Below are 13347 nucleotides of genomic sequence, written 5' to 3'. Positions count from 1 at the left end.
TGCTTTTCAGATGATCTCTGCCTTTGAAGTAGCGACAGATGGATTTACTGTTTTCTGCCACGCAAAAATGATGATTATACACGTCCCTGTGAGAACCAAGCAGGCTCATCTCCAGGGACCAAACTGTGCTGGTTAATTAAATACTGCACATTTCCACTGCTACAATCCAGCCACAGCCAAGAGGTTTTTATAAAGATGGACCCAGGAGTTCTTTGAGTTATATTACATTAAAACACAATGACAAGGAGAAATTTTTCCAGTAAAGGGTATGTATGATGAGTAATTCAGCTTCCTCTTCCATTACACCAGACTCCATTGGATGTCCCAGGTAAAATGTGTGATTCTCCACGTTTATTTAGTTTGGTTTGTGTTGTTTTTCTATCCCGAGATAGGATACTTGGGCCCTTGTATAAATTCATGTTTCGAATGAAAGAACAGCTGCTTCAAGCAGCTGGCATGTTGTTCATTATCTTGGGGAGAGGTTGTATCCCCCATCAGTGTTTGCTAATGAATCTAGCAGAGACCACCATCTTCTCCATACTCCGTCCCCAAGGAACACATTATCAGAGCTAGCGACTACTTAGTGCAACTGTTCAAAAGGACCGTGAAATAAAATCACAGCACAATGGCATTCACGTGGGCTGTGTATTAGGATAATATTGTCAAATGTTTATAAGTCTGACTTTTTCTCTTGGGGGAAATGATGCTGAATGAAAGACCTAAATACATGGTCCTGAAAAAGTCCCATTTATTTTTGGCTTGATGCTCTTCTCTGGACAATAGGATCCATCTAGATGTTGCTCAACCCTGGCTGCATGTTAAAATCACCCAGAGAGCTTTAAAAAATACAGATGCCCAGGCTGCACCTCAGACTAGTTACATCAGCATCCCTGGGGGTGGAGCCCAATATTTTTTTCTTTTCTCCCCTAAAATTTTTGTTTTGGAAAATTTCAAATGAACAGAAAAATTATAACAGATATAGTATATATTCTTTGTCTGGATTCACCAATTGTTAACATCTTTCATTTTTGCTTTCTGTCTCTCTGTATATGCATATGCTTTTGTTTGTTCATAAGCCATTTGAAAATAAGTTGCAGACATCAGGGCACTTCATAAATACTTCTGAATGAATCTCTTACGAACAAAAACATTTCCTATGTAACTGCAATAGAATGAACACTCTCAGGACAATTAATGTTAATATAATGCTATTATCTAGTGCATATTCACAGTTCTCCAATTCTCCCAAAAATGTCCTTGCTTTTAGCCTTTTGTAGAAATACAGAATCCAATTACACATTATACATTATATTTTGTTGAATCTCCTCTATCTCTCTCTCTCTCTCTCTCTCTGTCTTTGTCTCTCTTTAAACTAGAACACTTCATAGCCTTTTAAAAATCTTTTGTAATATTGCCTTTTAAAAGACCAACAAAAAGCAAAAGAGATCAGGTCAGTTTTTTTTTATAATGTGTCTCAATTTGAATTTGTACAATAGTTTTTTCAAGATTAGATTTGGGATAAATGTTTTGGGTAGGAATATTCTGTAGGTGATATGAAGTCCTTCTCAGTGGATCAGATCAGGAGAGGCATGATGTAAATTTGCCCCATTATTGGCAATGTTAGCTTTGATCACTTCTAAAGGGTCCGTTTTACCTTTGTAATGAAAAAATAATCTATGAGGAGATATTTTGAAATACTGTAAATAGACTAATCCTCAACAAGTGTTAACCCAGTGGTTGTCACAACCATTGATTCTGCCAGAAGCAGTTATTACTATGATCATTATAAAATGGTGCTTGTCTTATTTCTATCATTTCTTTGTTAGTCAACATTCTTTTCTTAATGCATTTTTTATTGTGAACTTTAACATATATATGTAACAGTGATAACTTTAAAAGTACGATTTAACAAGTAGTTAGCAAATTTCAAAGAATGTCATGGGTCACAGTTCCATAACTTCAGCCATTTCCATTATCGTGAAAGTCTAATATTGTAAATTATAATATCGTATTTCTTGTAGGACAGGTCTCTTGTTAACAAATTCTCTCAGCATCTTTTGTCTGTGAAAATTTTAAGCTCTTCCTCAATTTTGAAGGTGAGCTTTGCTGGATAAGGAATTCTTGGCTGGCCATTTTTCTCTTTCATAATTTTAAATATGTCATATGACTGCCTTCTTGCCTCCATGGTCGCTGCTGAGTAGTCACTACTTAGTCTTATGTTGTTTCCCTTGTATGTGGTGTATCACTTCTCACTTGCTGCTTTCAGAACTTGCTCCTTCTCTTCAGCATTTGACAATCAGAATATGTCTTGGGGTGGGTTTATTTGGATTTATTCCATTTGGAGTTCGTTGGGCATCTTTGATTTTCATATTACGTCATTTAGAAGGGTTGGGAAGTTCTCTCCAAAAATGTCTTTGAATAGTCTTCCTAGCCCTTTACTCTTCCCCTTCTGCAACACCAAAGATTCTTATTTTGTGTGCTTCATGTTGTCCATCATTTCCCGTTGAAAAATTTTTCAAATTTTTTTAACCATTCATTCTTTTGTGCTTTCGAATTCTGCCATCCTGTCTTCATGGTTGCTAATTCTTTCCTCTACCTCTTCACATCTGCTGATATGTGTCTCAAGAATATTTTTGGTATGATCAACAGTACCTTTTATTTTCATAAGAGCCACTTTTTTTATTTACTCTTGCAAATTCTTCTTTATGCTTTTCTTGGGTCTTCTTCATGTCCTTTATATCCTGAGCCATGACATTGATGTTTGCATGTACTTCTTTGGTTAATTGCTCCAAGTTCTGTGTCTTTCTGACTTTTTAATTTGGATGTTTGGATTATCCATATCTTCTTGTTTCTTCGTATGCTTTATAATTTTCTGTTGTTTTTGGCTTCTTGGCATTTGTTTATCTTGGTAGAGTTCTTTTTAGGATATGCAGGCTTCTTTGAACATTTATCTATAATTTGGCAGAGTTACAGCTTGGTAAAGTTCACTTTCCTTGACCTACCAGCAGCTCTCAAGTCACCTCTTACCCTCAAGCCAGTTCTCCCCTAACTTCATTTATACACTGAGTGGGGGGCCAAGCCATGCAGAAGCCCAATCAGTGCACCAATTTTCTGTGTGCAATGGGGGCTGCCAGCCCCGTGGGTGGAAAGTGTGCCCTCATAGTTTGGCAGGGAGTCTGCTCCAGGGCACAGTGGTCCTGGCCACTCCCAGGGATGCAGGTGGAGTACTGTGGGGTTACAGAGCTGCGCATCTCACCTTCCATCTCAAATACCCCACAGTCCCTCTCTGCCATGCGGCCGTGAGCCTCTGGGATTGGGGAAGGGCTCTGGCACTTCTGTGCTGCCCCCTTGCCTCTAGACTGTGCACACCATGGGCTTCCATGGAGGAAGAGTGGATGCTGTCACAATCCCTCTGACTCCTGAATTCCCTCAAGGAAGCTCTCAGCTGCAGAACTGTGAGGGTTCATCTCACCAGCCAATTGCCAAGATGGCTGCATGGGGCATGGAACACTGCCCCCTTCTGTGCTTGTCTGCCTGCTCCAACCACCAGTCCCTGGCATGGGGGCTTTTAGCCCTAGGTCTGTGAAGGGTTATCACCCAAGCCAAGTGCTGAGGAGGCTGCCCAGGGTGTGGAAAGCTTCTCCCCTCTGTGCTCATTAGCCAGCTCTAACCGCCCATTCTGCAGTGGCGTTCCAGGCCAAACCCTCACTGGTCTTAAATGCAGTCTCTCTGCTTCTCCAGGTACACACTCACTATGGGTGTAGAAGTCCCTGCCCAGCCAGTGGAACCCTGGAACTGCTGTTCTGGAGCACTTTCTCTCCTTTTTCTAGTGTTTTTCACAGAGGAGAATTTTTCTCTTTCTCTCCTAATCCACCATCTTCCAAGAAGCCAGCCAACATTCTTTTGTAAAGAAGGGCTTTCCCTTCTTGCCTAACACCTATTTTTCTAATCTTATCCATTCATCCCTCCCTCTGTCTATCATCCATCCATCCATCCATCTATCCAATGTATCAGTATGGATTCATTTTTTGGGGGAAATAATTGTAATACATCTTTGACTACATGCTGTAATTGTCCCAGATTTGGCCAGTGGAAGCTCCTTCATACTGACTCCTGTGTCCTTTTGAAATCATCCTTCAGGTGTTTGAGCCCTTCATTACTTTTGGCACAACTGAATATCCCAGGCTCACTTCATATTTTCTTTGCCCCAGCCCTGGAAACAGCCATTTTTCTGTGGTGATCTAGTTTGTCGGGGACTGGTATCTAGAACGGCATCGGTAGTTTTAGGAGAGCTCTGTAATGATTTCGTTGTGTAGCCAAGATTGAGAACCACTGGTTAGATTCCTCCAAGGGGAGACCACTTGTTCCTAAAAGGTGTTTTACCATCACCTGCAATTGGTGTTGATTAGTCATTGAGGTTCTTAGATTTTATGGGCATCATCAGATCCCCTGACCCCAACCCCAGAGAGTGTAGTTCTGTAGGTCTGCCTGGCATTTTATCTCTCTGATACAGGTGGTCCCCAGGCCATACCTGGAGAAAACGCTGGAAATAACCTTGGAAACCAGGAATTAGGAACTTCTAATTTTCCTCTTTGAGTTTTATCAATGTTTTTTGTTTTGCAAAGCAATTTAAGGAGACTCCCATGTTCTCTAGGCATGTAGTGAGACTCCATTTGATTAACTTAGTGGATTCCTGAAAAACATCAAATGATTTAAAACCCTGGTAATTTTACTCTTGTTCTGCTATGGGGGGGGGGGTGTCAGGGATATGAAAAATAGGCTATGTGAGTGTTGAAGGTTTTCAGTTGACCCATAGACATTTTGACCACTGTATTATTTGTTGTATATTTTTGTGATCAGTTTTCACATGCCATTAGAGCTCTGTATGAAGACTATAAAATATAGATGCATGTGTGATTTCTGAGACTGGGTCATGGTACCCTTTGCCTTTTCTGCTATTTCATTTTTAGAAAAGTGAATATACAGCATTTCCTCCCCATCTATCCCCAGCTTTATTTCATTAAAATATGGGCCCCAGTTCCCAGCAGCTGTATGGAACCGCTCCTGATTTGTGGGTTTTCACTTCCTGGTTTCACATTTTTAACCATGTACCACATTAACCCAGCTAGTCCGTTCTGCAGATTCAAGTCCAAAGCCAAGAATCCTTCTTAAAAACATTTAGACATGGGAAGCAGTGTCTCTGGAGCTGCATTCCCTGCTTTGAAATCCTAGGCCCTCTGCTTAATAATCTCTAATAAAATACTTAATATCTGTGCCTCCTCAGTCTTCTCATTTGTAAAAAAGGTGTAAATGACCTATCCCAGAGATTTAGTGTGAGGTTTAAATGGAATCATACACATAAAGTGCTTAGTAGTCTCAGGCACATACTGAGTGCTCAATAAATGTTGTCCTTATTATTTTATTAAATAAAGCTGGTCACGACTGGAGAGTGGTTATGGGGTCTGTGGAGAGGGGGAGTGTGTTCTGTCTTGCCGTCTGTGTATGTTTGTGTTCATACATATGAATGCATGTTCACACATTTGTAGTTCATTTCATGTCTTTCACACAATATGGTAATGACATGGAAATGTATCAAGTATGCCTTGTAAAGTCTGCCCTAGTCATACTTTTTTTTGGTAAGCCATGTGTGCATACACATTTGCATGTATGTAGATAAAATGTGAGTCCATTCCATCTTTCAGTTACGTGTAAGGAGTTAAGTGGTCCTACCTAGAAAACATAGACAGTGATAAAAAGATGGTGGCAGTGGCACTAACATGGTGAGGAAAGCACCTATTTCCTCTTTCCAGCTGGTCTAATATAGATTTATATTGTTGGCCATTGTCAGCAAATACATTTAATTTTTTCTTTGAAGACTCAGTTTATTCAATAGAAAAAAATCCAAGTGCAATGTGTTAAAACTTCAGTTCATACGGACTGGGCCATGGGCATGAGGTGTTAGCTCAAATGAAGGGATGCCAAACCACAGCTTAAGCAAGCCACTTCTTCTTTCTCCAGTTTATATCAGCTGTTGAAAGGAGATGATGTCTCCTTTGAGGTAGGTCAAGACTCACAAGTAAACATCAGTGAAATGCCGGGGAGAGGAAATAATGGTAAGCAACATCTTTAAATTTCCTTAAACTTATGATGTGTGAAGGCAGCCAAAATACAACATCTCCCGGCTTCAAACATCCCCTTGCACTGGGTTATAGGTTGGATAGACCTATAATTGGAAGTTGGAATTGGTGATGTGCAGAAATCAAGGGTGGGCAAAGCAGCAGTTCAGGGGTTTGGGAATTACCAGTGATGGATATTAGAAACCATCCAGAGCTGTGACAGGATGAGGGAGAGTAACTGGTCTTGCTCAGGGTCAGAACAGGTAATGTTTTCTGGGCCCTCCGGAGGGTTTACTTTTCTCCATGCCATATGTTGGCAGTACAGTTTATAGAACTTCATGCTGCCAAGTGAATAACCTTCTTAGAGGCTTTTTAGAAATATTGACTATCCTGGGAAAGGAAGCAGAAAATGCATCATTCTTCCTGATACCACAGGCAGGCCTTTGTAGAAATCTGATGCAGAGATTTGGTTCAAAAGAAATGTGATTATTCTCTCCCAGGTCCTGAATCTGCTGGTCCTGTCTTTTCTATAAGACTATCTCGGAGAGGCGGGGCAAGATGGCGGACTGGTGAGCTGTGTGTTTTAGTTACTCCTCCAGGAAAGTAGGTAGAAAGCCAGGAACTGCATGGACTGGACACCACAGAGCAATCTGATTTTCGGCATACATTATACAGCACCCTTGAAAATGTGGAACTACTGAGATCAGCGAAATCTGTAAGTTTTTGCGGCCAGGGGACCCGTGCCCCTCCCTGCCAGGCTCAGTCCCGTGGAAGGAGGGGCTGTCAGCTCCGGAAAGGAGAAGGGAGAACTGCAGTGGCAGCCCTTATCAGAAACTCATTCTACTGATCCAAACTCCAACCATAGATAGACTGAGACCAGACACCAGAGAATCTGAGAGCAGCCAGCCCAGCAGAGAGGAGACAGGCATAGAAAAGAAACAACACTAAAAACTCCAAAATAAAAGCGGAGGATTTTTGGAGTTCTGGTGAACATAGAAAGGGGAAGGGCAGAGCTCAGGCCCTGAGGCTCATATGCAAATCCTGAAGAAAAGCTGATCTCTCTGCCCTGTGGACCTTTCCTTAATGGCCCTGGTTGCTTTGTCTCTTAGCATTTCAATAACCCATTAGATCTCTGAGGAGGGCCCTTTTTTTTTTAATCCTTTTTTTCTTTTTCTAAAACAATTACTCTAAGAAGCTCAATACAGAAAGCTTCAAAGACTTGCAATTTGGGCAGGTCAAGTCAAGAGCAGAACTAAGAGAGCTCTGAGACAGAAGGCAATAATCCAGTGGCTGAGAAAATTCACTAAACACCACAACTTCCCAAGAAAAGGGGGGTGTCCGCTCACAGCCATCATCCTGGTGGACAGGAAACACTCCTGCCCATCTCCAGCCCCATAGCCCAGAGCTGCCCCAGACAACCCAGTGTGACGGAAGTGCTTCAAATAACAGGCACACACCACAAAACTGGGCGTGGACATTAGCCTTCCCTGCAACCTCAGCTGATTGCCCCAGAGTTGGGAAGGTGGAGCAGTGTGAATTAACAAAGCCCCATTCAGCCATCATTTCAGCAGACTGGGAGCCTCCCTACACAGCCCAGCAGCCCAGAATTCCCCTGGCGGGATGGCACTCACCTGTGACATAGCACAGTCATCCCTCAACAGAGGACCAGGGGGTGCAAAGCCTGGAAGAGGGGCCCACTTGCAAGTCTCAGGAGCCATACGCCAATACCAAGGACTTGTGGTTCAGTGGCAGAGACAAACTGTGGCAGGACTGAACTGAAGGATTAGACTATTGCAGCAGCTTTAAAACTCTAGGATCACCAGGGAGATTTGATTCTTAGAGCCACCCCCTTCCCTGACTGCCCAGAAACACGCCCCATATACAGGGCAGGCAACACCAACTACACATGCAGGCTTGGTACACCAATTGGACCCCACAAGACTCACTCCCGCACTCACCACAAAGGCTAAGCAGGGGAGATCTGGCTTGTGGAGAACAGGTGGCTCGTGGACGCCACCTGCTGGTTAGTTAGAGGAAGTGTACTCCACGAAGCTGTAGATCTGATAAATTAGAGATAAGGACTTCAATCGGTCTACAAATTGTAAAAGAACCCTATCAAGTTCAGCAAATGCCAAGAGGCCAAAAACAACAGAAAATTATAAAGCATATGAAAAAACCAGACTATATGGATAACCCAAGCCCAAGCACCCAAATCAAAAGATCAGAAGAGACATATCACCTAGAGCAGCTACTCAAAGAACTAAAGATGAACAATGAGACCATAGTACGGGATACAAAGGATATCAAGAAGACCCTAGAAGAGCATAAAGAAGACATTGCAAGACTAAATAAAAAAATAGATGATCTTACGGAAATTAAAGAAACTGTTGACCAAATTAAAAAGATTCCGGACACTCATAGTACAAGACTAGAGGAAGTTGAACAATGAATCAGTGAGCTGAAGGATGACAGAATGGAAAATGAAAGCATGAAAGAAAGAATGGGGAAAAAAATTGAAAAAATCGAAACGGACCTCAGGAATATGACAGATAATATAAAACGTCCGAATATAAGACTCATTGGTGTTCCAGAAGGGGAAGAAAATGGTAAAGGTCTAGGAAGAGTATTCAAAGAAATTGTTGAAGAAAACTTCCCAAATCTTCTAAACAACATAAATACACAAATCATAAAATTTCAGCTAACTCCAAATAGAATAAATCCAAATGAACACACTCCGAGACATATTCTGATCACACTGTCAAACATGGAAGAGAAGGAGCAAGTTCTGAAAGCAGCAAGAGAAAAGCAATTCACCACATACAAAGGAAACAGCATAAGACTAAGTAGTGACTACTCAGCAGCCACCATGGAGGCGAGAAGGCAGTGGCACGATATATTTAAAATTCTGAGTGAGAAAAATTTCCAGCCAAGAATACTTTATCCAGCAAAGCTCTCCTTCAAATTTGAGGGAGAGCTTAAATTTTTCAAAGACTATCTCATGCTCTCTTTGGCCATTTGTGTAGCATTGGGTTAGATGATACTTTTTACAGAGTGTCTTTTGAAAATATATATTTTCATTTAACTAAGATATATGGCTTCAGCTAACACTCTGTCTTCAGATGTTATTTTTAAGTTAGTTTGGTCAGGACTTCTGTGACTTTTGTAGTTGTGAGTGTTGGTTTTCGGATATTTATGCCATTTACTTGTTTCATGTTGTTCAGATTTCTATCTGCAGAGTTTGCGTTCTAATATAACATCTAGCAGATGAAATTTTTTTGGATCTTTTTTTTATTATTAAATTCAGTTTTATTGAAATATGTTCACACACCATACAATCATCTATGGTATACAATCCACTGTCCACAGCATGATAACATAGTTATGCGTTCATCACCACAATCTATTGCAGACGAAAACTTTTAAAAATTTATGGTAGAACTTCATCTTAAGGGGTATATGTGGGGGCAAGGGAGTTGCAGTGGGTAGGAGGGGCGGTGCCATGATAGCCTTGTCATCTTGGCTTTCTTTGCTATAATTTGTATCCTTTTTGACACTGAATACTTGGTTTGTCTTCCAGCATGTCAGAAGCCAGGGAATAGTCATAGGGTTCTTTGCACTGGAATACCAGTCTTCCCACCTTCCCAGCTTGGAAAAGCAAAGTTAGGGTGAGCCCCTCTGTCCCCCTGAGAGTCAGGCCCTCCTTGAAATTGGGCTATTCTGTGTCCTGAGAGCACAGTTATCACCTGGGAATTGGCCCAAGCACCATGTGTTTGTTCTTCTTAAGATCAGGGGACTTATGGTTTTGTACAAAGAGGTGGAGTGTGTTTTTGTTGTTGCCAGCATATGATTAGATAAGATTTTCATTTTGAACTTCTGTCCTCTTCCCTCTGTTCTTCCTTAGAAGTGATCAACAGGCAGAGAAAAGTGAAACAGAGAACTAGGCCACTGACTTGAACAGTATTGATCAGTGAGTACACTGGATGCAACAGAAGGGCCTCTCTCTTTGTAGGATGTCATGCTATTTGGGGGCCTTAACATACCCTGTGATCACCCCTGCAGGGACATCCTGTCTCAGGGAAAACATTAGAAAAGAAAAAGAATCCCTGCGGGCAGTATCCAAAAATAATTCAAACGTTTCTAAGTGTGTTTCTTTTAAGTCATTGATCCCTTCGGTTTTTCCAGGCCAGGTGGTGGCATGAAGGACAGTGTGAGGTGGTTAGCCAGAAGCAACAAGCTTCTGAACAGTGTCAGTCTCATTTCCTGTCTCCCATTCACCTCTTCCTGGCTTAGGCCTCCACTGCTGTGTGTGTCTGTCTGCCTGCCTCTCTCTGTGTCTCTCTCTCACACACACGTGTGCACAGCACGTGTGTGACCCTCTTCCACAGTACACATCTCTGGTGTGGATGTGCCGCAGACAGTTGTGACTGCACTTAGCTCTAAGCCAGGGGCTCCCAATTTGACCACATTGGGTGAGCGAGATGCTGTAATCTTGAGTGTTGTCCTCTGGTCAAGTGAAGTGTGGTCCTGGCTTTTATCTTGATTTGCCTAGGTCGGTTCTGTGTAAGAAGCCAGGTCTGTTAATGGTTTGCCTGGGACAGAGCGAAGAGGACGGAAGTAGATTTGTTGAGCCCCTGTGGAGTGTTTGAACTGGTATGAGAGAAGGCCAAAATCTAATCAGCCTTTGCTTATCAGGCCTGAGTTCCAGCATGTTGAAAGGGTGATGATTACTAAGAAAAAGGCCGGGATACTTTATCTTTTCCTTTGCACATTTGGGAAAAATTTCCTCTGCCTTGTTAACATTAGAAGCAGACCATTCTTTTCTCTCTCCCACATCACATCAGCTTTCATTAAAAATCAACAGCAAATACAAAGCCCCATCCATAGAAAACCATTTAAGGCAACACTGTGCTCCAATGCTTCAGGGGTGGGGTTTTTGCCTTCTGCATCAGTGGATCAGTTTCTCATATCCATGCCTTTCTGACCCAGCAGCTTTTAAACTACCAAGAAGCATTGCTCTGCTTTCTATTGCCTCTCCCTGAGAGACCATGGCTGCTGTGCCTCTAGCCATTTCCCAGAGAACATATTCCAGACATCAGCTTAATTTGCCTGCATGCCTAGGTAGCCTCTCTGTAAAATCGTATTTTGGGATAAGGGCCATAGCTAAATATTTTGCTTTTCCCATCCAGGCAAGTGACGGAGGCGCCGTTGCCAGGTGGCGTTCAGCTACCTGCCTCAGAACGATGACGAGCTTGAGCTGAAAGTCGGTGACATCATACAGGTGGTAGGAGAGGTAAGTGAGAAATTCCCACACATGGGCTGTCAGAACCCAGGCGCCTACCCGCCCATAAGGAGCCTGTTGCTGCATACCCTGGGTATCCAGAGGGACTCTGATCCATCTCTAGAGTATGGATTTGGTATTCAGTCTGGGGGCCACTGTGGATGAGAGGGAAGGGAAAACCTGACATATATTACAGGAGCTGGTGTATGACAGGCATGAACAAAAAAGCTCTTTGCACGTCATCTCATTTACTCGTCACAACTGTTTCATTTTGTAGATGAGAAAACGGGCTCAAGAGACCCTAGAAGAGGCAGTACTGAGGGTTGAAGCCAGGTTCTTCTGAAATGTGCCACCAGCACTGGGTGGGATGGGCTTCTTAGTCTCTACTCAGTTGGGCCTGGGGGATTCTGGGCTTTGGACTTCAAACCTGATCATTCATTCTGCTTCAACACTTGTATCTGTCTACAGAAATATAGTTTTCCTATTGCTTTCATTTCCTGAATGCCATTTGACTTTGCAGATACCCATGATTTACAGAAAAGCTGGAAGTCAAGGAAGAGTTAAGTGAACTATCATGGGGGTGGAAGTGACAGGGTGATGCTAGAAGCTACATTTTCTGACTCATAAACATAAACTGAGCATGCATCAAAGCTTTATTTAACTCATTAATGAGGGAATCTGCAAGATGGTAAGACTGGCTCAAAGAGAATTATGAAAGAGCAAAGCATTTATAGTGACTAAAAGAAAAATGCTTTATTAAGATTGCTAAGAGTGATGCAAAACTGTGTAGTGTCCTTCAGGGCAATAAAACTATAGCCTTTGAGGTCGTCTTGTCTAGAGGACGAATCATGTCATCTCTTCTGGTCAAAATTTATTTTCATTGCAATGTGATAAGAATCATTTGCATTGCTTTCAGTTTTCTGTCAGTTGGCATCCACATTAACAGAGTTGTAAAATATCTTCATAAACAGTAAATAGTATGTCAAACCAAGATACGCATGTCCCTAGAGAATCGGTTAATGGGATTAGGGGGTGGAGGAAGGACTGCTAGACAATGCTCAGCATGGCACTAAAAGGACCTGTAGTAATCCCTTTTGCCTATTTCTGAGATTTGTATAATTTGTATTAATATGTCATTTATCCCCTTTTGTCCTTGGTGCCAAATAGGGCACATAGGGGACAATTTTTGTAAGTCGAATGAGTGAAAAATGAATAGGCAACAGAATAGAACCTTTATCCTAATGGTCAAAGGACAAACTTCTTAAGAATGGAACCTGGAAGAAATTCAAGAGGAAAAAAATAAACAGATATGACAAATAAAGTAAAAAGGTAAAATTTTGATATGATTTCAACCTAGTGTAACTAAAGGAAGAGAACAAGGAATAGGAGGAAAATTGCAATAAATCAACAAAGTCATTATGTATATAATATGAAAATACATTAGGAAGCTACTGTTACAAACATAGATGATAAATTTGCCATAAACACAAATCCCACAAGGGGAAATAAAAATCTTAAAGCACAAGAAAACATTCCACCCTGCTATTAATTAAAGAATTACAAATTAAGAAAATTGTAGGAAAATATTTAGCGGTAAGACTGTTGGTAAAGCTTAGAACAATTGGTGACTTTGTATATCTGTATGGCCCTTATATAAAGCTATTTAGCAAGCTGTGTCAAGAGCTGTAAAATTCTGATTAACCCAGTAATCTCATTCCTAGGAATAGATTCACAGAAATTGGTTGCAAATGAACAAAAATATGTAGACGGTGTTAATTGCAGCAGTGATTGTGATAATGAAAAATAGTCAAGAAAGAGAAAAGTTAATGTGAATTAAGTTATATTAGCCAGCTAGAAGATTTTGAAAGCCATTAAGATGGGAAACACAGAAGCCTTTCAATCTGTATTTATTACAATTCTTTGCATTATAATTATCTGTTATATTCCACTAAA

At 41.4% G+C, this 13347-nt stretch overlaps 1 pseudogene; it reads left to right on the top strand.

Annotated features, from left to right (window-relative positions):
- The window catches only part of LOC119524180, a 308154-nt pseudogene that overhangs the window by 110014 nt on the left and 184793 nt on the right, over positions 1 to 13347 (top strand).

Source organism: Choloepus didactylus, chromosome Y (assembly GCF_015220235.1).
Source record: "Choloepus didactylus isolate mChoDid1 chromosome Y, mChoDid1.pri, whole genome shotgun sequence".
Lineage (NCBI taxonomy): Eukaryota > Metazoa > Chordata > Mammalia > Pilosa > Megalonychidae > Choloepus > Choloepus didactylus.
Note: the sequence above shows the minus strand (reverse complement) of the source record. Positions and strands in the feature narration are given on the sequence as shown.